Below are 22,837 nucleotides of genomic sequence, written 5' to 3'. Positions count from 1 at the left end.
TTTGCCTATGATATGATTCTATACCTAGAAGACCCAGAAAATTCTACCAGAAAACTTCTAGAACTAGTAAATGAATTTAGCAAAATAGCAGGATACAGAATCAACACCCATTAATCAAATGATTTCTGTATATCAGTCACAAATCTTCTGAAAAGGAAATTAGGAAAACTACCCAATTTACAATAGCCTCAAAAATACAATACTTGGGAATCAACTTAACAAAAGAGGTGAAAGACCTCTACAATAAAAACTACAGAACACTAAAGAAAGAAATTAAAGAAGATCTTAGAAGATGGAAAGATCTACCTTGTTGTAGGATAGGCAGAATTTATGTTGTCAAATGACCATACTACCAAAAGCACTATACAGAGTTAATGCAATTCCAGTCAAAATCCCAATGACATTCATCATAGAAATAGAAAAAGCAGTCATGAAGTTCATCTGGAAAAATAAGAGACCCAGAATAGCTAAAGCAATCCTTAGCAAGAAGAGTGAAGCAGGTGTCATCACTATACCAGACCTTAAACTATACTACAGAGAAATAATAACAAAAACAGAATGGTATTGGCTCAAAAATAGACTGGTAGACCAGTGGTACAGAATAGAGAACACAGAGATTAAACCACATAATTACAGTTATCTTTATATTTGACAAAGTCACCAAAAACGTACATTGGAGAAAAGACAGTCTCTTCAACAAATGGTGCTGGGAAAACTGGAAATCCATATGCAACAAAATGAAATTAAACTCCTATCTCTCACCATGCACAAAGCTGAACTCAGAGTGAATCCAGGACCTAGGAATTGAACCAGAGACACTTTGTCTATTAGAAGAAAAAGGAGGCCCAAATCTCCATCATGTTGGATCAGGTCCCAACTTCCTTAAAAAGACCCCTATAGTGCAAGAATTAATATCGAGAATCAATAAATGCGATGGATTCAAAATTAAAAAGCTTCTTCTCAGCAAAAAAAAAAACAATCAGTGAAGTGAATAGAGAGCCTACTAATTGGCTTAATTTTTATTAGTTTGATCAGTAGAAATCATTCCTTGTTGCCTTTTTGTCAATACATTTCTAACAGATTTTTTCCTTTAAATATATTTTGAGGCAACATTATTTGTGCATAAAAACTTTTATCCTAGGTATATAATTTCCTCTTTGTATCAGCAGATTTAAAAGATTGCACCTGATTAGCATAGTTTTTCCTTATTTTGGTAAACAATAAAATCAGTTTTGCTTTTTATTTCGATAATTGAGTTATGATCTAACTCTTTGACAATATTTAACTCATTAGATTGTTTGAAGATTAAAGTTAAAATAGTAAGCATTCAATAAATGTTAACTATTATTTTTTTCCATTTTTTGTTATTTAGTGCATAGATGTTCAATAAAGGTTGAATCTTTTTCTTAATATAAAGATGCCATTGTTCTTACCTTCAGGGCTGGATTTTATTTTGTCTTATGTTAATGTTATAATCTTTCCCTCTTTCCTTTCTGAAAATATCTTAAGAAATATTTTGATCTTTGCTAATGTATTTGTCTTCAATTCTTTTGTGTTTTATATTTTGGGTTGGGAGACTCCTTGAGGCAGAGAGTCAATTTCATATTAAATTTTTTTAAATGAGTATTTTACCAGCACAAGAGAGTTGTTTATTATTCTCATGTATAATTTCAAGAATTGCTAGGTGGTTAATGCAGTTCATGTTATTATTAAAATTTTTCCAAATCTCTAAAATCCAGACTCAGCATTTTAACTTAGATATTTAGAATTGGAAACAGGGTCAGTGAGGTGAGAAGATGTAGGTAGTGACTACAATCAGAAGCAGGTGAGAGCTGTAGTTATGTCTCTGAACTTTGATATTCTGTGGATCTGTGAACTTAGAGACTAGAGTTTTGGTTCTAGTTACTTTTCTTTTTTTTCGTTGCTGGGGATTGAATCCAGGTCCTTGTGCATCCAAGGCAAGCACTCTACCAATTGGACTAGCCCCAGCCCTCTATTTACTTTTGATTTAAGACACAATTGAGACTTTTCTCCTTGAAATAATATGTTTATGAGTGCAAGCAGAGGTCTGAGAGTTACTTGGTAATATATAAATTCAGAAATAAGTTGGGTATACCAGTCAAGCCTATCTAAGACTATAATCATGGTCCAGTTGGAAATGAACCTTTCATCCAAACAGGATCCCTAGTGATGAACTCCCCAATATTCTTCCCCCAGTTTTGAGTATTTGAAGATAAGTCTCACCTTGTGTGTGTGTGTGCATCTGTTATCAGAAAGACTACTTCTGAGTTCCTTATGTGAGCTCCTGTTTTATTTCAGAGAGCAAGAATGATCTTTATTTTATCACACATACTCTATATTTTTTTAACTTAAAAAAAGGACAAGGGGGAAATTTCTTTCCTTTTCCTTTTTTTTTTAATGGGGGGGGGTATTAGGGATTGAACTCAGAGGTATTTAACCACTGAGCCACATCCCCAGCCAGGTTTTTAATTTTTTCATTTGAGATAAGGTCTTGCTAAGTTGCTTAGGACCTTGCTAAATTGTTGAGGCTGCCTTTGAACTTGCAATTCTTCTGCCTCAGCCTCCCAAGCCACTGGGATTACAGGTGTGTACCACTGTGTCCAGCAGAGATTTCTTAAATTTAGAACTGTTTACATTTTGGGCCAGATAGTCCTTTGTTGTTGGGATGGTGGCTCCCATGTCTTTGTGGCAGACGTGATGTTACTTTCTTCTGGCATGTCCCCCAATTTAGAGGAAAAGATAGGAATTCTACCATACACATGAAATGCCAGAGATTAAAGGAGGCTTCTCACTGTTTTGAGCCCTTAGGAGAATTACAAAGATATCATCAAGCATTGGTTTTAAGTCCGATTTTGCTGTATGACCTTGGATGAAAGTTTAGCCTTTTAGTACTTAGTTTAGAAATTGTTATAAGGTGATGTCTAAGTTATTCTAGCAGTGTGAATTATTCACCCACATGTCTTCAGTATAGGTCTTCAGTATCTCTCAAGCTACCTGGTGCATGGTAGATTCAAGAACAAGTTCCTTGAATGCATGGCTATTCTGAATGTTCTCAGAGTACAAGATTGCCTTTTCACTACCATTCAACATTATAATACATACTTGTCTTATTCAACACTGTATCCCTAGAACATACCACACCGAGAAGAACATTGTAGGGTCTTGGTAAATATTTATGTAATAAGAGCATGGAACAAATATATGAATCTTAGATTATATGATTACTAGTGATACGAATTCCAAAGCTTTACCATTTTGCTTTTACTCAAAGCTATCCTCAGTGAAGAACATTAGCCACTACATGTTAGTGTATTTTAGCCCAAGTCATGGTGTCATGACACACATTTGTTTAATAAGTGAGTGGTTCATGCATTGAACTAGGACCTCTCTGGGCAAATAGTTACCTGTCATTCTCTTACAATAAGTGGTTTGGTTGCTAAAAGGCAGCTTCCTTGACTTTGAGGAGAGCCTCTGTGAGAAACAAGCCATTTAAGTCATGATGACATAACAGTATATTGGGAAAACATCCAGGCTTTAGCATTAGAAAGACAGATTTCAGGCCTAGTGCTGCGGCCTACTAGGTATATGTGTTTCGGGAAGTCTGACCCATTGTGAGCCTCAGTTTTTTTCATCTGTTGACTAGGAAATCAATAATTCTTACTTCATTGACTTGTCAAGGTTAAATGAAATAAAAGACTCAATAGCCATCAATATCCATTCTTTTAAAACTTATCCTACAGGTTTATGTTGTAGTGCATTTCCGAAAATTTACATGCATGCTCACACAGCTAATCAATTTTTCTGTGAATTTTATTTCATTTGACAGAAGACAGGGAAACTTTCTTTGAAAAGGAATCCTGCTGTCACTTATTAGAAATGGGAATAGGATGCACCTAATTTGTCTTCTTTGAAATTGAGTACACTTGGTTTTGCAGCATCAATTCTCAGTATTCTCCATTAACAAAATAATTATTTTAGATTTGCATTCACTTTAAGTTGAAATAAATATGGCTCCTTGGCCTCCCAGTGAGTTCTGGTCCCCAGATCTTTCTGCTGTACATATCGAATAAGTCAGTATAACATCGTAGTTAAGATCACCACAGACTGCCTAGGCTTTGGGAAGCTCTTAACATTGCCGTACTTCCCTTTCCTGATATGCAAAATGGAGATAAAAATAGTGCCTATGTCATGTTGTTATAGTGAGAATGGAAAGGACCAATGTCTGTAGGTGTCTTGCCATGATAAGTGGTAAAGGAAATTTGTTTTTGGAATCTGTCCTGGAACTTACGCTTGTAAATTGTAGAAGAAGAGCTGGCAGAGGGCATGCAAAAGTCTGAGTTTTGGCAGTTTATACCCCTTTATCTTTTGGATTTACTCAGAACACTATTCACAAAACAGTTGTTTAAAATGGATCTCTCTGTAGTGTTTTTGAGATTCTCTGCTGTATATTTAATTCTATTGCTCTTCCTAAGTGCTTGCAATGCACTTAGATGGCTTCACAGTTGAATTTTTCTCTCATCTGTTATGGAGTTCACTAAAGATAGTGCATAGCTATAAATAAGCCTACCCATGCAGCTGTTACCATGGGAACCAGCCTTCAAATGGGGAGAGTGGGGCTCACAAGGCTGGTCTCAACTTTACAATAGCCCGATATGTCCCCTTTCAAATTAGACAGCTCAGGATTGTGCTTTGCACACAACACGGCCATTCATTGCTCTCCACAAAGTATCTATCATTTACTTAAATCTAACACAATTCACTTCTGACATCTACACATCCTTTGAAAGCACTGTACTAGATTTTGTGGAGTATTTAAAAAAAATGGCTTAAGCCAAGTCTTTCCACCAACATACAGTAGTAGAACATCTGTATTTCCTAACATCTATATTTCTCAGTTTACTCCCCTGCTCAGAACTCTTCAATGGCTCCCCCACAGATACAGAACCTGATTCTTACCTACATTTTAGTTTTATTTCTCTTTCTTTTTGGTGACACCCTACATGATAGGCTTTTTCTGCATATTTTATGTTCTCCAATGCTGTACTCTCTCTCACTTGCTATCTCTGAATTTTCTCCAAACTCTCTTATTTGTCTTTTAAGCTTTTACTTTTTCTCCAGTCTCAAGAGCTTCCCCCTGTGAACTTCTCTGTTGTGGTGTTGTGGTGTGGTTTTAAGATTGATTTAATTTACATTAAAACCAATCATTTCTCCCATGCTCATAGGAATGGTTTGAGGAAATTAAGCACTTTCCTCACTGGGAACTAGAAAACAAAAACAAATAACAAATCCAAAAAGGATAGATGCAGCAAATGGCACTTATCTCACCATCCCTATCTCAACAGAGAAGGTGAGCATGATTTAATTTTCTTCTCTGAATGAATGAGGCCAGTGAGAATTATAAATGCAGGTATTTTATAAAGGGTGATGTTGATATGACAGACACTCAGGAAGTGTAACTTATAGAAGTTGACTGATTATAAGTGAGAGATAAAGAAGAGATGGCATGAAAAGGTCCCAGTGATTGAGAGAATAATGATATCATCAGTTGAGATAGGAAGCAGGGGAAGAGTATATTTAGGAGATGGCATTAGATTAGATTTTATTTTTTTGGTACCAGGGATTGAACCCAGAGGTGCTTAGCCTCTGAGGCATGTCCACAGGACCCTTCCCCGCAGTTGGCAACTTGCCAAGTTGCTTAGAGTCTAGCTGAGGTGCTGAGGCTGCTGGCTTTGAACTTGTGATCCTCCTGTCTCAGACTCCTAAGCCACTGGGATTTTAGGTGTATACCACCACACCCGACTTTAGGCTTGATATTTGATGCTATGTATGTGTGATTTGTTATAGAACACATATATCTAGTACATGGATGGAAACCCTGCTTAAACCACAGAGGCAAGTCATAACTAGAGATGTAGCTTAGAAAACCATGTCAAAATGTAGATGGAAATTTATGGCATGGGATGAATGCAACTGCTTAAGGATACTGTAGATTGAGGGGAGACACCCAAGTTCAACAAGGAGACCCTAAGGGAAGGACAATTGAAGGGGTAAAGGATGCATCTAGGTGCAGAGGCTGGCCTTGTGACAGAATGTGAGTTCTCTCTTTGAGTAAGATGGGAAGGAGGAGTGGAATTGCATGGATGTGAGCACATTTCCATATCCTTCTCTTTACCGAACAAAGTAGGAGTCAAGGACTTCTGTGGACAGATAAGGCATAAGGGCAAGTTAGACATCTTGCTAAGAACAGGATTGGAAATTCTGCTCTGGGAAATGATTTAGAGAAGGGAGAACATCACTAGGACTGAGTTACAGCAGTTCAGGTTGGGTTATTTATCTCAAAGTGGAGTCCATTACTGCATTTATGTGATTTTTCTTAAGTGGCATTTAATAATTTGGAGTAGGGTTAAAAATGAATAAGGAGGAAGAGGTGGCTTCCTCTCCCATTACTTTTCTTCTTGCTTGTTCCATTCTAGCCAGCTCGTCCTGCTTCCTGTTCCATGAAAACATCTGGAATACCATCTCTCAAATACATCTGGAATCCCCTCTGCACAAATGCTCCTCCTAACTTCCTGTGTGTGCTCATTACCTGGCCTTCTCAATGGCATTTATCTTGACCATCCTGCTTATAACCTCAACCCTCTGCATTTCTAATCTCTCATCCTCTTTACCCCTTCTTTCAGCCATAGCACTTATTCCTAATATATCAAATAATTTATTAATTTATCATGTTTCTTTTTTATTGTTGATCTCCCTTTATTGGTATGTGAGTTCCTAAATGACCATAATAAACCTTGCACATAGTAGATTAATAGTTGTTAAGTGAAACTCAAGTAACTGGGTGTTATTGAAGGCATATATCGCTTATTAGTCTTTTTCCAAATCAGAAACAGAAAACCCATACGAAAACTGTACTTTTCACTGTTGAAATGAAACACATTTCTTAGGTTATAAAACTAAATTATCCCCCTTCTCTCTTTAGACACCCACTTCTTTATCTCCCTCCATATATAGTTGTACTCTGCTCACATCTAAGAATAAAATCATCTCCATATAATTATTTCTCATACAGGCATCTTACTTTCCAGATTTATCTATCTATCTAGTCTGATTGTCTATGTGCCTAATCTTGGTCTCCAGATATGCTGCTTCTAGTTGTCTAGAAGTCCTTGAAGGTTGGAGGAGGTTTTTAATTTTACTTTTTGGTGGTGGTAGCAGGGAGGACTGTGATTGTGGCATAATTTAGAGCCTCCTCTGCTGCCTTTAGGTGAAATAGCTATTTCCACCTTGCTTCTCTTTGGAGTACTGATGCTAGGAAAAGAGTCTTGGTTTTACCCAATGAATTTTAGATAACCAGGTACCTGAATTTAATTATAAGAATGAATGGACTATTTTAATATTTCATCAAATAAATATTTATATTTACCTATGAAACAGTCTTTGGAGGGTCAGGTAGTATCATTTACTTTTCCCTGTATTTGAGGATATGGCCAAAGGGATAAAAAGCAACTTTAGAGCGAAGGAGGTTTCATATAACTTCCAAGAGAGCAGTGACCTGAGTCAGACTGAGAGGTAGGGACTTTACTCTGATGAGGAGACAGGCTATCCTGCCCTCTGCCAGAAGCAGTGGATTCTACTTCTTTCTTACACAAGGTCTGGGGTGCAGGAACTTTTCTATTGTTCTTCTTTCCAACCTCAAACTTAGGCAGGCTCTGCTTGTCTTTACCACAGAGGCAAAATTATTCAGCTCTCTGTTCCTGCCACGGATATTTTAAATATCCAGTGGAGATTAGTGGAAAAGACTTTGTGGGTAGGTTCAGATTCCTCTTGTGTCTGGGTCTTCCAGGCATTCTAAACTAGCTGACAGCCCAAACCCAGTGTTTAATATTTTATTAAAAATCTAAATGTTTGCTTCTTGTCCAGTTCTGTTACCTCCTGTTGCCTGTTCTCTGCAAAAGACTAAACAGTTGTGGGGTCCATTTCTCCTTAGGACATTGTCATCTTTTGGGATTTTGTTTCCCTAGGTTACCTTGTAACCCCTGTTGTAGGACAGGCTCAAACATTTTTGCAGGTTACTGGCTGCCTCTCAATGTTTAGGTAGGAGCTACTTTCTCTATTGACTCCCTACATCCAAGGTAGAAGGTATTTTGAATATCTGGAAGGATGATTTGGTTTTCCCCAATCTGGTTATTTCTAAATCTCTTGGTTTTCTGCTCACATTTTAAAGCCTTCCTTTTATTTTTTTAAACATGTAAAGCACAGTTATTTTATAGTCTGTATCTAGGAATACCTTTATCTGGTATCTTGCAGATCTGATTCTACTGGCTACTGCTTTTGATGCCTTTCAATGATTGTTCTTTGTGTTTAATGTGTTTTGGGATTTTTGATTGTGAGATCATCATGTTCTTTTTGAATTTATCTGTGGGAATTCTTTGAAGACTGGATTGATATTGCATTCCTTTAGAGAGAATTTGTTTGCTGCTGCATAGAGCACAGCCAACTACTTTCTATTAAATCATCTGAATTTTTTCAGACTACACTAGTAGTATGAATGATAGGTGCAGTTATGAATTCTCAGGGACGGTTTTTTTTTTCCTCTAATCAGCACCAAGGTCAAACCAATTTGATTTTTGAATGATACCATTTTGTAAGACGGACTTACTTTACATTCACCTTATACTTACAATATAACTCTCAGAAGTCTCAGATTTCTCTGGGGCCTAACAGGGGGCAGGAGTAGCGTGGCAGGTGGGCAGGGATTTGCTTATCTGAAGTATATTCGTGACACTTTCTGTTTCCTCCATAACCTCTGTAGTCATCAAAAGAGAAAATAAATTTCTCCACCGAGACTTAGGAAAAAGCCACCTTTTTTCTTGTCTTTTTTTAAAACCAGGGTTCTTTTACTTTTTTGTTTGACTTCTATAGAGTCCTTACTTTTGTACCTATTCTGCAATGAATTGACATTTTAAGTCAAGGAATCTTTTCCTTTAATAGACTAACACAATTGAAATAGATTTTCTTTGTTAAAAGGTATTTATAGTATGCATACAGTTTTGAAATATGTATCCATTATTAATATGTATTTTTTGTGTGTGTGTGTGTGTGTGTGTGTGTGGTGAGAACACTTAAAATCAACCTCTTAGGTATTTTCAAGAATACAAAAAATGGCTAGAGTCTCCATGTCATACAACAGATCTTTTGAATGTATTCCTCCTAATTGAAATTTTGTGTCTTTTGCCCAACATTCTCCTACTATTAACTCCCTCAACTCCCTCTCCTACTATTCCAGTAGTTACTTATATGAATTTGAATTTTTAAATTCCACATATAACTTTGATCATATGGTATTTGTCTTTCTGCACTTAGCTTATTTCATTTACTATATTGTACTCCAGGATCATCTATATTGTTGCAGGTGACAGGATTCCTTTTTTAAATGATTGAACATTATTCCACTGTGTCTATACCACATTTTCTTTATCCATTCATCTGAGGATGAGCATTAGTTTGATTCCGTATGTTAGCTATTGGGACTAATACCACAATAAATGTGGAAGTGCAGATATTTCTGTGACATACTATTTCACTTCCTTTGAATTATATGGCCAGTAGTGGGATTGCTGGATTATATGGAAGTTCTATTTTTAATTTTTTAAGAACAGCAAATGTTTTCCATATGGCTGTTCTAATTTACACTCCCACCAACAGCATGCGAGGGTTCCCTTTTCTCCACATCCTTGCCAACACTTTTTATCTTTTGTCTTCTTGATAAAAGCTGTTCTAACCAGTGTGAGGTGACATCTCCTTGTGGTTTTTATTTGCATATCTCCAATGGTTTTTGTTGTTGAGCATTTTTTTATATACCTGTTGGTTATTTGTATTTCTTCTTTTGGGAAATGTCTACTTGGTTCCTTTACCTACTTTGTCATTAGGTTTTTTGTTTTCTTGCTATTAAATTGAGTTCCTTATACATTTTGATATTGACCCCTTATCAGACTGTGGGTTTGCAAATACATTCACCCAATCTATAGGCTGTTTCTTCACCATGTTGATTGTTTCCTTTGCTGGGCAGAGGCTTTTTAATTTGTTATCATCCTACTTATCTGTTTTTGCCTGTGCTTTTGAGGTCATTTCCAAGAAACTTTTAAGGAGACTAATGTGATGGAGCTTTCCTCCTGTTTTCTTCTAATAGTTTAATAATTTCAGATCTTGTATTTAAACACATAGTCCATTTTGAAGTTGTGTTCTGTATATGGTTTAAGTAACATTATTCTTCTGCATATGGAAAGTCAGTTTTCCCAGTATCCTTTCTTGAGGAGATTGTCCTTTCCCCTATTGTGTGTTCTTGGCATCTTTGTAAAAAAATGAATTGACTTGTAAATATGTGGATTTATTTCTGGGCTCCCTATTTTGTTCCATTGGTGTATGTGTGTTTATGCCAAATCCCATGCCTTTTTGATTGCTATATATTTGCATTATATTTTGAAGTCATGCATTATGCTTTTGGCTTTTTATTTTTTGTTTTGCTCAAGAGTGCTTTGAATGATTGGGATCTTTTGTTTTTCCAAAAGAATTTTAGGAATTTTTTTCCCTATTTCTGTGAAGAATGCTATTGAAATTTTTCATAAAGATAGTACTGAAGCTATAGATTGCACTAGGTAATGACAAAGGATATCTTCCCATTTATTTGTGTCTTTTTCAATTTATTTTTATCAATATTTTATAGTTTTCAGTATATTTTTATGATAAAATGGGTATTTGAAAATTTCTTTCTGGATAATTTGTTGTGCCGCAGTCTGGCTGGGCACAAAATCACGAGCCACCATACAGCTTGTAGATTCAAACAGCAACTCTTTATTCCCGAACTCACACCAGCCGTCTACAATCACATTCTGGGGAAATCCACGTTCTCTGCTCAAATCCACTCCCACTGGGCTTCTGTCTCCCCAAAAAATACTGTCTGAATCCCGTGAGAACTCAAGGGGAACTCAGGCAGCAGGATACGCCCTATTCCCAGCAGGAATAATCTTAAACCTGGAACCACCCTAAACCCGGATAGTCCTAAACCGGGAACACCTTAAACCCGGATCCACCTTGGTCCTTGAGCAAGGTCACCTACATGCAATGTCACTGCAAAATGTCCTATTTCCACGAGTCCTTCCACTAAGCAACATGGGGTACGCTGGCAAGGAAATTGTCATACCTACTTGGCTAATGGCTCCCAGCATTGTTGTTTGGATATAGTAATGCTACTGACATTTGTATGTTGATTTTGTACGCTGCAACTTTACTAAATTTGTTTTTATTAGTTCTAACAGTTTTTTTGGTGCAGCCTTTGTTTTGTATATATAAGATCATTCATCTGCAAATGGCAATGATATTCTTTTCCAATTTGGATGACTTTCATTTCTTACTTTCTATAGTCTTTTTCTCTGACTCAACTTCTAATACTATGTTAAATAGAAGTGGTAAGACTAAGCATCTTCTTCCAGATCTTAGTGAAAAAGTGTTTCACTTTTATCACTGAGAATTATGTTAGTTATGGTTTTGTCATATGTGGACTTTAAATGCAATTCATTAACTTTTTAGAAATCATTATGCTAGCATTTAATTATAAGGGTCATTCTGGTATGCCACACAGCCACAAAATAGAATTCCCCTTTAAACTTTTTTTTTAATACTACATTGGTGAATCTCAGAAGACAGGAGAATAGATTTGTAAATTCAGGTCACACTGTTTAACTTCAGAAATAAAAGACTCCTTTTCAAAGAATATGGAGTTATTCAAATGTCTACTTACAGATTTATGTTAGGTCAGATAAGGTTATTTAGACTGACTCCTGAATTTCTTGTTCTTAGGATCTCTCCCTACAGATTCATATTTGGTTTCTGATTATAAGTATGTCACTAATTAACACACTTCAAGGTTTTTATCATCTCTGCTGTTTTCAGAAAACATCAAATAATTAAAAAAAGAAACTAGTCTTGATATATGCATTTACTTAAATATCAGTTTCTTGATTTTTTTTGGATCTGAAATAGTTTATCCTTGAGATAATGGAGCTTTGATATTTTTTCCCCGTCTTCTTTGAACAAACTATGATTTTTTCCATCTATCACTTGCATTTTACCAGAAAACAAAGGCCTTGCATAAAATGATTTGAGTGACTATTTTGTGATTTTCCCAAGAATGGCATATAGGTTCCTACCATTCTAAATGCATGAGAAGTTAATCTATTCTGTACAAATGGGTACCTTTGGCTGGAATTATTGCTGAATTCTCTCATGGAAACTCACACAAGAAGAGCGTCTAACCACTTGTGTTCTCTATGTCATACCCCAGGGAACTGTTCATCTGTCTCCAGTTGTAAAGGAGGCAAGAAACCAAACTTTTCTTGTGTCCCATCTCCATGTGGTAAGGGGATTGGAAACTTACAACCATTCAGTGAAGAAGGCAAGATTTACAAGGGAGACTGTGGTTTTAGAATTGTCATTTGTTCCCATGGTTCAATGAGAGTTTTCTTGATTGAAGAAGCATAATTGTGTCTAATTTTAAAATGTGAGTTTTCACTCCTGCTGCCACTTCTTCTCTGTCTTCACTCCATGTGGGATAAAACCTCCTGACACCAGATGAAGGCTAGTGATTCACTTTAGTTCTGTTCATACCAAAATGATTGTTAAATTTATTTTAAATCTCTCAAGTTCATATACTTTGGGATAACAACTGTGATGTAAAAGTACCACAAAGGGTTAAGTTTGAGTTTAATTGTTGTGCAATGTGTTTATTTTCCAGTAAAATGTAACAGAAACCCCTACCCAGTGTGGATTCTTCATCTTATTTCAAGAAACCCTAAGCCATTCACTAAACTTTTTTCTGTCTGTTCCCCTCGAGGGCTATTTTTTTCCCGAAAATATAGATCAGATTAGTTTTTACTCCCATGCTTTAAAAAATTTAAAATATCTTTATTACATGATGAATAAAACAACAGATTCTTAATACAGAACTCAAGGTCTTTCAAAATCTGGTTACAACCAATCTTTCCCTTTTTTATTTTCCTTCTCCTCTCCACAAAGTTTTTGGTCTGGTCATCCTGCCCACACTTTGTTCTAACATTCCATGTCTTGGCTCATTGCTCCTTTTTCTACTGGAGTCCTCTTTCCTGTTTTCCCATTTGATAAACTCTTGTTAATCCCTCAACTATGAATTCTATATCCCCTTCATTCTGCAGAGCTGAAGCAACATGGGTGCTTGTAGGAATGTATAGGTAACTTTTAAAAGAGAAATAGCAAACTCTGGGTCACAAACACAGAGATTCTGATTTATTTGGTCTATGGTGGGGCTTGGAAATCAATATTTTTTTAAAGTCTACAGGTGAACCCTAACATCAGTCAAGTAGACCCCCTAGACCATGGAGCCTGGGGAAATCTTGATTTCACCACTGTGTTACTTTGTTGTTTAACTTTCCTATGTGTCCATTTTCTCATCCTTAAATTTCAGGTAATAATCACTCTTAATTCTTAGGGTTGCAGTGAACATCAGCTTAGATAGTACAGGTAAATTAAGACGTTAGCCTAAAATTTGCCATAATGTTTCCCACTATTAATAGACAAATTGTTTCTTCTGGGTTTTGACTTTTATGATTATTTTTCTAAATTAAAGATTAACTCAGTTATAATCTTTGTCACATTGCACTATGATTCTTGAAGTTATTTGTATGCTTCTCCATCCACAGAGTATGTCATACTTGGAACAACAGGCTAGTCCTACTAGTCCCTGCCCTCAGCTTCCTATTGCATCAGTTATTTTCTCTTAAGCTCATCTTTTGGACAAAACATAAACAATGATCTGATTTTCTCTTTGGAGGAAAATTGCAGTAACCTCTTAACTAATCTCCCTTCACCCAGGCTCTTCTCATCAACTGTCTTATATACCAATTTCTCACCTCTCCTCTGCTGGGGATGCTGAAGAAACTGCTATTATGGGGATGGGTATATGGTTCAGTGGGTAGAGCACTTGCCTACCATACACAAGGCCCTGGTGAACCCAGCACCACAAAACGTAAGCAAAACAAACAAACAAGAACCCCACAAAGACAAAACAAAAAACAAAAACCAAACAACAATAACAAAAACTTCCCAAAAAAGACAAACCCAAACCCAAACCAAAACAGAATTTGTTGTTATGGACCTTCTGATTCTTGTTTTACAAGTTGGACTCTCTTATTGACTATGAGCTTGTTTTTACTTTCATTATGGTTTTATCAAAACGTCATGCATCATATTTATACATAATAGTAAGGTTCACTGTGACATATTCACGTATGCACATAATATAATGTGCTATGTTTCACTGCCTAGCTGTTCCCAATTATGAACTCTTCGAAGATAAGGTCTACAACTTTTTCCATTTGGACATCTGTCTTGAAGCAGTGTCCAGGAATGTAGCAGGTGATAAATTTGTGGAAAGAAAGAAAAAACGAGGAAGAATGGAAGAAAGATATTTAGAAAGAAGTAGGTAGTACTTCTGAGCATCTTATAAAAATTAGTGAAAAGAGACTCTGAGAATGTGTATGTTTCAAGATTTTACATGGAACAGGAGGAATATGTGAATATGATAAAAATCTAAGACAACATAAAATTTATAAATTGTCATATATTGCACTGGAGGAGTTTTGAAAGTTCAATATTAATAGTTTCTTATTTCTTAAGCTCTTCAATAAGGTTTTTTTTTTGTTTTTTGTTTTTTTTTTTGGTACTGGAGATTGAACTGAGGGACACCTGGCCACAGAGCCACATCCCCAGCCCTATTTTTTTGTGTTTTATTTAGAGACAGGATCTCTTAGAGACTGCTTAGTGTCTTGGTAAGTTGCTGAGGCTGGTGTCGAACTTGAGATCCTCCTATCTCAGCCTCCTGAGCCGCTGGGATTACAGGCGTGTGCCACTGCACCTGGCTCAATAAATTTTTGTGATCATCTATCCATGCCTCTTTCTTCTCTACCCCTTCCATGGTTGCTATCAATCTAAGTAACAGTTATGATGTCTTTAGATTGGAACACCACTGGGTGAATCTCTTACATACAGCCCATTGTATCGCAGTGTTCCTTTGAAGAGAGAAAGCTGAAAAATAAATAGAGATGTTAAATTCCCTTTGTCACAATGCTGATGAAGAATGCTTTAAGGGATATAATAAGCATGCTGAAATGAAATATGTCTGTATAAAGATGCTTAAAAGGAATCTGGACTTAATCTGTATTTTCTTTACGATTAAATAGAAAATTAAAACCAGCTTACTAGAAATGATGTTTAAACGTTTTGTTGTTTTTTTAACAGCATATTTCAAATTTTAGTACTAAGCTCATTATGCAATATTTCAAACATCTACATTTTGCCTAACCACAAGAACATTAAAATGTACAGTGTCCTTTTCTTGTGGGAATTTTATGGCACTTCTTATTTACTAGCCTTGGGGCATATTTCAAAGTACTTAGTATTGCTATTTATGATCCAAAGTAGACAAAATAAAAATGAACTATAGTCTTTGTTGTAAAATTGAGCCAACATTATATTTCCTATTTTTAGTTCTTCTTTTGACTTTTTCTTCTAACAAATAACATCTCTTTTTCTGTTGACATAAGTGATTCAGGCTTATTATTTAACATTTTTAAGCAATTAAGAACAAAATAAATAAAAATCTCCCCTTGATCTCAGGATATTTTATTTTAAATATTTATTTATTATTTTGTTCCAGCTTTATTTGTATTTGAATGCACATTAATTTAAAGAAACATTTAAAGGCACTGTATACTTGAAATTTTCAAATATTGTAAGTATTTCTGCAGCCTAATTTTTATGTTCATTGGTTGTTTCAATGGGAATCTGGGAAAAGGGATAATTCATGTCTTATCCTTGCACCATATTTTTTTAAATTAATTTTTAAAATTTATATATGACAGCAGAATGCATTACAATTCTTATTACACATATAGAGCACAATTTTTCATATCTCTGGTTGTATACAAAGTATATTCACACCAATTCATGACTTCCTACATGTACTTTGGATAATAATGTCCATCACATTCCACCATCATTTCTAACCCCATGCCCCCTCCCTTCCTCTCTCACCCTCTGTCCTATCTAGAGTTTGTCTATTCCTCCCCTCCCTACCCCACTATGAATCAGTCTCCTTATATCAGAGAAAACATTCAGTTTTTGGTTTTTTGGGATTGGCTAACTTCACTTAGCATTATCTTCTCTAACTCCATTCATTTACCTGCAAATGCCATGATTTTATTCTCTTTTATTGCTGAGTAATATTCCATTGGGCACCTATGCCACATTTTTAAAAAATCCATTCATCTATTGAGGGGCATCTAGGTTGGTTCCACAGTTTAGCTATTGTGAATTGTGCTTCTATAAACATTGATGTGGCTGTGTCCCTATAGTATGCTCTTTTTAAGTCCTTTGGGTATAGACCGAGGAGTGGGATAGCTGGGTCTCCAGAAATCTGCTGCAAAACCTTGCACAGAGGTGCTGAAAACGAGAAGGTGCCAGAATCCACTCATAAGTGAGAGGTAGGAATCCATAGGAGGGGGTCAAGTTTGCCAGGCAAATTTCAGAAACCAAAGAATGAGAGCAGGAAAGAGGTGGATAACTAAAGGTGGAGCTCATTCTCTGAAATAGCCAGGACTGGGAAAGCAGAGCCTGAACAGATGACAGTGTCTGAGGGGTCTTCAACCTTTTCTCCTATCCTATTTGACCTCACCTGCTAGAAAAAAACACAGGAGGCAAGTAATCATCCTTCTCTTTCACTGTAAAGATTAAGGAGCATATATATACATGTACACACACACACACACACACACACACACACACACATATATACATATACTGAACACTCCTCAGCTCTACAGTCTCTGTTACTGAAGGCAAGGTTTCACTTTCTTATCCCCCCTAGGAAATCAGGGGATTTGGACATGCAAGGGTCATGATTTTAAAAATTCTACAAAATCTTTGAGATGAATAGCAGAATACTAAAATCACAGGAACTCTAATTTTTACAGGTTTGAACTAGATTCCATAATAGGAAGGACAACTCCACATAGTATATCTGTAATTCATTTCTTCAAGGTTTTTTTTTGTCATCTAAGGTTTTTTTTTTTCATCTAAGAAGATAAATCTGTTCCAGAAATATTTTCAGAAAGTTGCCACAGGAAAATTATGGATGTGAATGTTCTGATAACTTTTCTTTTTCTATGACTTTGTTCTTTGTCTCTGTCTCTGTCTCTCTCTTTCTCTTTCTCTTTTCTCCGCACCCCCGCCACCAAAAAAAAAAAAAACAAAAAACAAAAAACAAAACAAAAAACAAAACAAAAACAACTTTCTCTTACAAAAAACCTCTGTGAGATAGCAAAGTAAACCAGAAAATGTATGAGCCAGAATTTCAGTAGCATCATTAATTAGCTGTAGAAATTGGGCACAAAATTGAATCTTGCTGAGTCTTTAAAATTTGATAACAGCACAAGAGGGTAATAAGTGCTTTCTCATAAACTTGCTATGCTGATTAAATGAGATCACAGATTATGAAAAGCTGTTTAGAAATGTTGGCTGTTGTTAGACAACAACTACTATGCCACAGTGAAAAAAAAAAAATTGTCCTTCCAAAAATGACCGTTATTCTTGGTTGTGTTTCAAAGAACATTAAATGTGGTTGCGTCCTCCAGGGCAATTGATTTGTAAGCCAGGTATGAAAAGAAGGTATTTTCCCAGAGAGTTTCAACAGCAATATCAGCCAATGCATGAAATTCAAGACCAACTCAAGAAATCATGTGGACCTGGTAGCCATCTGTTGTTTGAGTAAATCAGAATTTAATTCCTATTTGAAGTTAAGCAAAATAGACAAGAGCATTGGCTGTTGTTTATTCATTGACAGTTTGTCTGCTCCCTGTACAATTATTGCATCTCAGTTGATTATTTCTACATCTCAACTTGGAAGAACCCAGAAGGAATTTTCTTTAACCTTGGCCAGATATTGAAACAATCAATAGAAATTGCAGATCCACTTTTACCTAGATATTCAAATAACCCTGTACTATGACTGGCTGAACTACCCTTTCCTATAAACACTCATGACCCACACAATAAAATCTAAGATCTTCAAAATTATACCCAAAGTCTTTACAAATTAATCTCTGCTATTTCTGTCTCATGTTCCTTCCATGCTTTCTATTTTTTAACCATAAAAACCGTAAACAGCTTCTCAGAATTTTGGATCACTTCCTTCATTCTCTTTCCAGATTGTCACACCACATGATGGAGACCATTCCTTTGTTTTCAGATTGGATAAACATTACTCCCCACTGTAGGATCATGGGCAGTGATCGAGAGGCAAGTTGACCTTCTGGAGGAAGAACCCTAACAAATGGGAAAACTGACAGATTTTCTTGCTTATGGGCTGTTCCCAGATATGACTCTTCTGGGGTTGTCCTGAACACACATACCTGGCGAATGGCCTGCTCTGTATCTCTTCTTGTGAAGCTGTAGCTATGGTAAGAAATTGCATCATCTTACAGCACTTGCTCCTATCCACCTTTCTACTTTTATGGTCCTGGACCCCTCATTAGTGTTAGCACCTTAATTCTTCATGTTCTGCTTTCTAGGAGACCCAGGCTAAAACATATTTCCTCAATCCCTACATGCCCCTACATTTCCATGTTTTTCTCAGTTTTCTGCTTGGAACATTCTTCCACTCTTTATTACCCTTAAAGACCCAACTCAATGGCTGATGTCTTTGTGCTCCCATGGCAACCTCTGCTACTACAAAGGCACACTTACACTATTTTGTATACATATAATGGTGTGCCATTCTCCTTTAACAGACTATCATCTCCTTGGGGACAGAAAGGTTGTCCTTTATTCCTGCATTCTCAATGCTTAGAATAGTGTTACCTAAAGGTGTTTAAGGAATAAATGGGACCAAACAGAGTTCCATGTTTTCCTTGCGCTTAGTGTCCTAAGGCTAAGGTATTAGAATTATTTATCATTGGAAATGTGTTATAATATGAATAATTTATAATAAAGAGTCTAGGAGCCTCTTTGACCTGGAACTAAGAGGAAAAAGTCATCTGAACAATTATGGATTAAACCTTCTGACGTGATCTCTTCTATCTGTGTGACACATGTTTCTGCCACACATATTTCAATCTGGATTATTTTGGACAAATCGGTAAGTGATCAGCACGTCTCCAGATGGCGTTGCCCTAAAACCTTTTGTGATATATGCAATCTTCTAAAATGTCTAATTAGGAGTCCGCAGCTGATCTGAGAACAAAATATGGCCACTTCAAAAGGCCTTTTTTGATAGATCTGGAGAATAGAAATTAGGAAGGCTTCAGTGCAGTTGGGGCAGCATATTCTGTTACTTAGATAAGCGTTAGAGATTTGAAAGTATATGAATATATATACATATATATGTATAGTTATGTAATAATTAAATATAAATATATATAATCTTAGAATCTTATTCTAGGATTGGATAATACTTAGCCCACCTTCTTGAATTTTCTTATCTAGTAAACCTTGTTCCCAGTGACAGTTCCTACTTCTTCACCTTTCTCTGGGTTCATATGTTGGATCTATGTAATCTAGATATTTTTCTGTTGATCCAAAAATGCTAGACCAATATGCTGCAGTAAATATCTTTATGAAGTTGTGCGACAAAGCATAAAATGACAAGATACAACAGAAAATCATGAAAGCAAGTCTTTTAGGACAGGGACTGGGGGGCATCTCTTCTCCCTGCTATTCCTGACATGCTCTTTACATGTCTTCCCTTGCTACCACCTTCTGCCTGACCCTTGTATTGTCTTGGAGGTTTTGATTGCAAAATCTATGTGAAAATATATTTTTGTAATAAAATTTTAGTTGAACTAGTCTCCATTTTATATATGGAAAATGGAACTATGACTACATTTTACATATGAGAAAAATGAGAACCCAGAAGATTTAAGTTACTTTTCTTGCATTCCACAATCAAGAAGAGTCTGAACCCTGTTGGTATCATTTGTACACCTGGAGGCACGGTGTCTTTATGATGTGGCATAATGAGGATTCTCCAGGAAGAAGACACTTGGGTTGACGTCTTGCTTTGTCTCCATCTGTTTCTACTCTTGTTGAAATATTCATTATACATCACACTATTTCTGGCACAAAACCACTTCCTGGAAAGGGAGCCATTTCTCAAGTAACTCTTCTTGGTGGCTAAGACAGTGAAGATTCACTGCTGTACTTGAGACTGGCAGTTCAACAGTTAATGCCTGGTGGCATGAAGCATCCCATGGAGAGGAACAACAGAGTGAGAATTTCAGCATATTGGACGTTGGCAGGCTTAGGGTGAAGCAAATGAGCCAGCCTCCTGACACAGGAAGGCATCCATTCCATTTAACATCAATTGAAAAAGCTCAAAGAATGTTCTAAACCTTCCCACTCTCTTCCCCTGTCGAGATAATATCACATCATTTCTGGGGATGGCAGAAAGTTTATTTAGTGCACTTTTCAAATTTAAAAACTCATACATGAGTTCTTGCAATTTGAACAGTTCAACAGAACATTCAGATAAAAGGTTTGAAAGCTTTTCTCTCCCTGTTGTATCTTGCAGTTATTACTGTTGAGAAACCACATTAAGAGAAAGGTCTTTCTTTTCTTAAGATAAAGATTCAAACCCTAAGAATCTGCAAAAATAAATCATTTCATGAAATAACTTATTCAGAAAATAAACACATGAAAATTTCTTAATGTTCCACAAAGCTCTCCTTTCTCTTACATAAAGGTAGTGTTAAGAGATAATAATAAGTGTGATGAAATCTTAAAGTAGTTTTTATTTGCATTCCTCTAATTGCTAGAGATATTGAACATTTTTTCATATAACTGTTGATTGATTGTATATCCTCTTCTGAGAAGTGTCTATTCAGTTCCTTGGCCCATTTATTGATTGGATTATTATTATTTTTTTGGTGTTAAGGTTTTTGAGTGTTTTATGTATCCTAGAGATTAGTGCTCTATTTGATGTGGTTGTGGTAAAGATCTGCTCCCATTCTGTAGGCTCTCTATCATCTCACTGATTGTTTCTTTTGCTGAGAAGCATCTTTTTAGTTTGAATTCATCCTATTTATTGATCCTTGGTTTTAATTCTTGTACTATAGGAGTCTTATTAAGGAATTTGGGACCTAATCTTACATGATGGAGATTTGGGCCTACTTTTTCTTCCATTGGGTGCAAGGTCTCTGGTTTAATTCCTAGGTCCTTGATCCACTTTGAGCTGAGTTTTGTGCATGGTGAGAGATAGAAGTTTCAATAATACAAACAACAATAAGTGTTGGCAAGGATGTGGGGAAAAAAGGCACACTCATGCATTGCTGGTGGGACTGCAAATTGGTGCCACCAATATGGAAATAGTATGGAGATTCCTTGGAAAACTTGGAATGGAACCACCATTTGACCCAGCTATCTCATTCCTGGGTCTACACCCAAAGGACTTAAAAACAGCATATACTATAGGGACACAGCCACATCAATGTTTATAGCAGCAAAATTCACAATAGCTAAATTGTGGAACCAACCCAGATACCCTTCAGTAGATGAATGGATAGGGAAACTTTGGTATATATACACAATGGAATATTACTCAGCATTACAAGAGAATAAAATCATGGCATTTGCAGGTAAATGGATGCAGTTGGAGAATATAGTGTTAAGTGAAGTAAGCCATCGCAAAAAACCAAAGGCCAAATGTTTTCTTTGATATGAGGATGCTGACTCATAATGGTGATGGTGGGGTGAGCATGGGAGGAATGGAGGAACTGTAGATAGGGCAAAGGGGAGAAAGAGGAAGGAAGGGGGAATGGGGGTATGAATGAGTTAGACATCATTACCCTAAGTACATGTATGAAGACACAAATAGTGTGAAAATACTTTGGGTACAACCAGTGATTTGAAAAATTGTACTCTATATGTGTAATATGAAATGAATTGCATTCTGCCATCATGTGTAACAAATTAGGATAAATAAATAATTCAGAAAAAAAGTGAAAGTATATCGAACACCTTGTGTTTGTACAATTTGTCAAATATACATAAATAAAACCAGGAGATGAGATGAAACCGGCTTGATCATGCTGTATTATCATCTTGATGTGTGTTTTAATGCAGTTTGCTAATATATTATTAAATATTTTTATATCTATGTTCACCAGGGATATTGGTCTGTTGTTTTCTTTCCATGATGCATCTTTGTCTGGTTTTGAGTTCAGAGTTATACTTGCTTCATAAAATGCAGTTGGAGTTTCCCTTTTCTTTTAATTTCATGGAATAATTAGAGAAAGAGTGGTATTAGTTTTTGTGTAAAGGTTGGATAGAACTCAGACAAGAATCCATCAAGTCCTGAGCTTTTTTTAAAAAAAAACACTTTTTAATGGATTTTAAAATTTCATTATTTAATATTGGTCTATGTAGTATTTCTACATATTCCTGATTCAATTTGGGCAGGTGATAGTATCTAGAAATTTGTAAGTGGTCTCCAGATTTGTCAGTTTATCTGATTGTAAATTTTAAAAATACAATCTGATAGTCCTCTGGATTTCAGAAGGGTCTCTGGTAGTATCTCCTTTTATTATCTAATTTTATTGATTTTGGTCTTCTTTTCTTTCTTTTGGATAGTTTGGTTAAGGGTTTGTCAATCTTATTTATTTTTTCAAAGAACCAACTCTTCATTACATTTATCCTGTGTATTGTTTTCTTAATCTCAACTTCATTAATTTCAGCT

Source organism: Marmota marmota, unplaced genomic scaffold (assembly GCF_001458135.2).
Source record: "Marmota marmota marmota unplaced genomic scaffold, marMar, whole genome shotgun sequence".
Taxonomy (NCBI): domain Eukaryota; kingdom Metazoa; phylum Chordata; class Mammalia; order Rodentia; family Sciuridae; genus Marmota; species Marmota marmota.
This window is presented reverse-complemented; position numbering follows the sequence as displayed.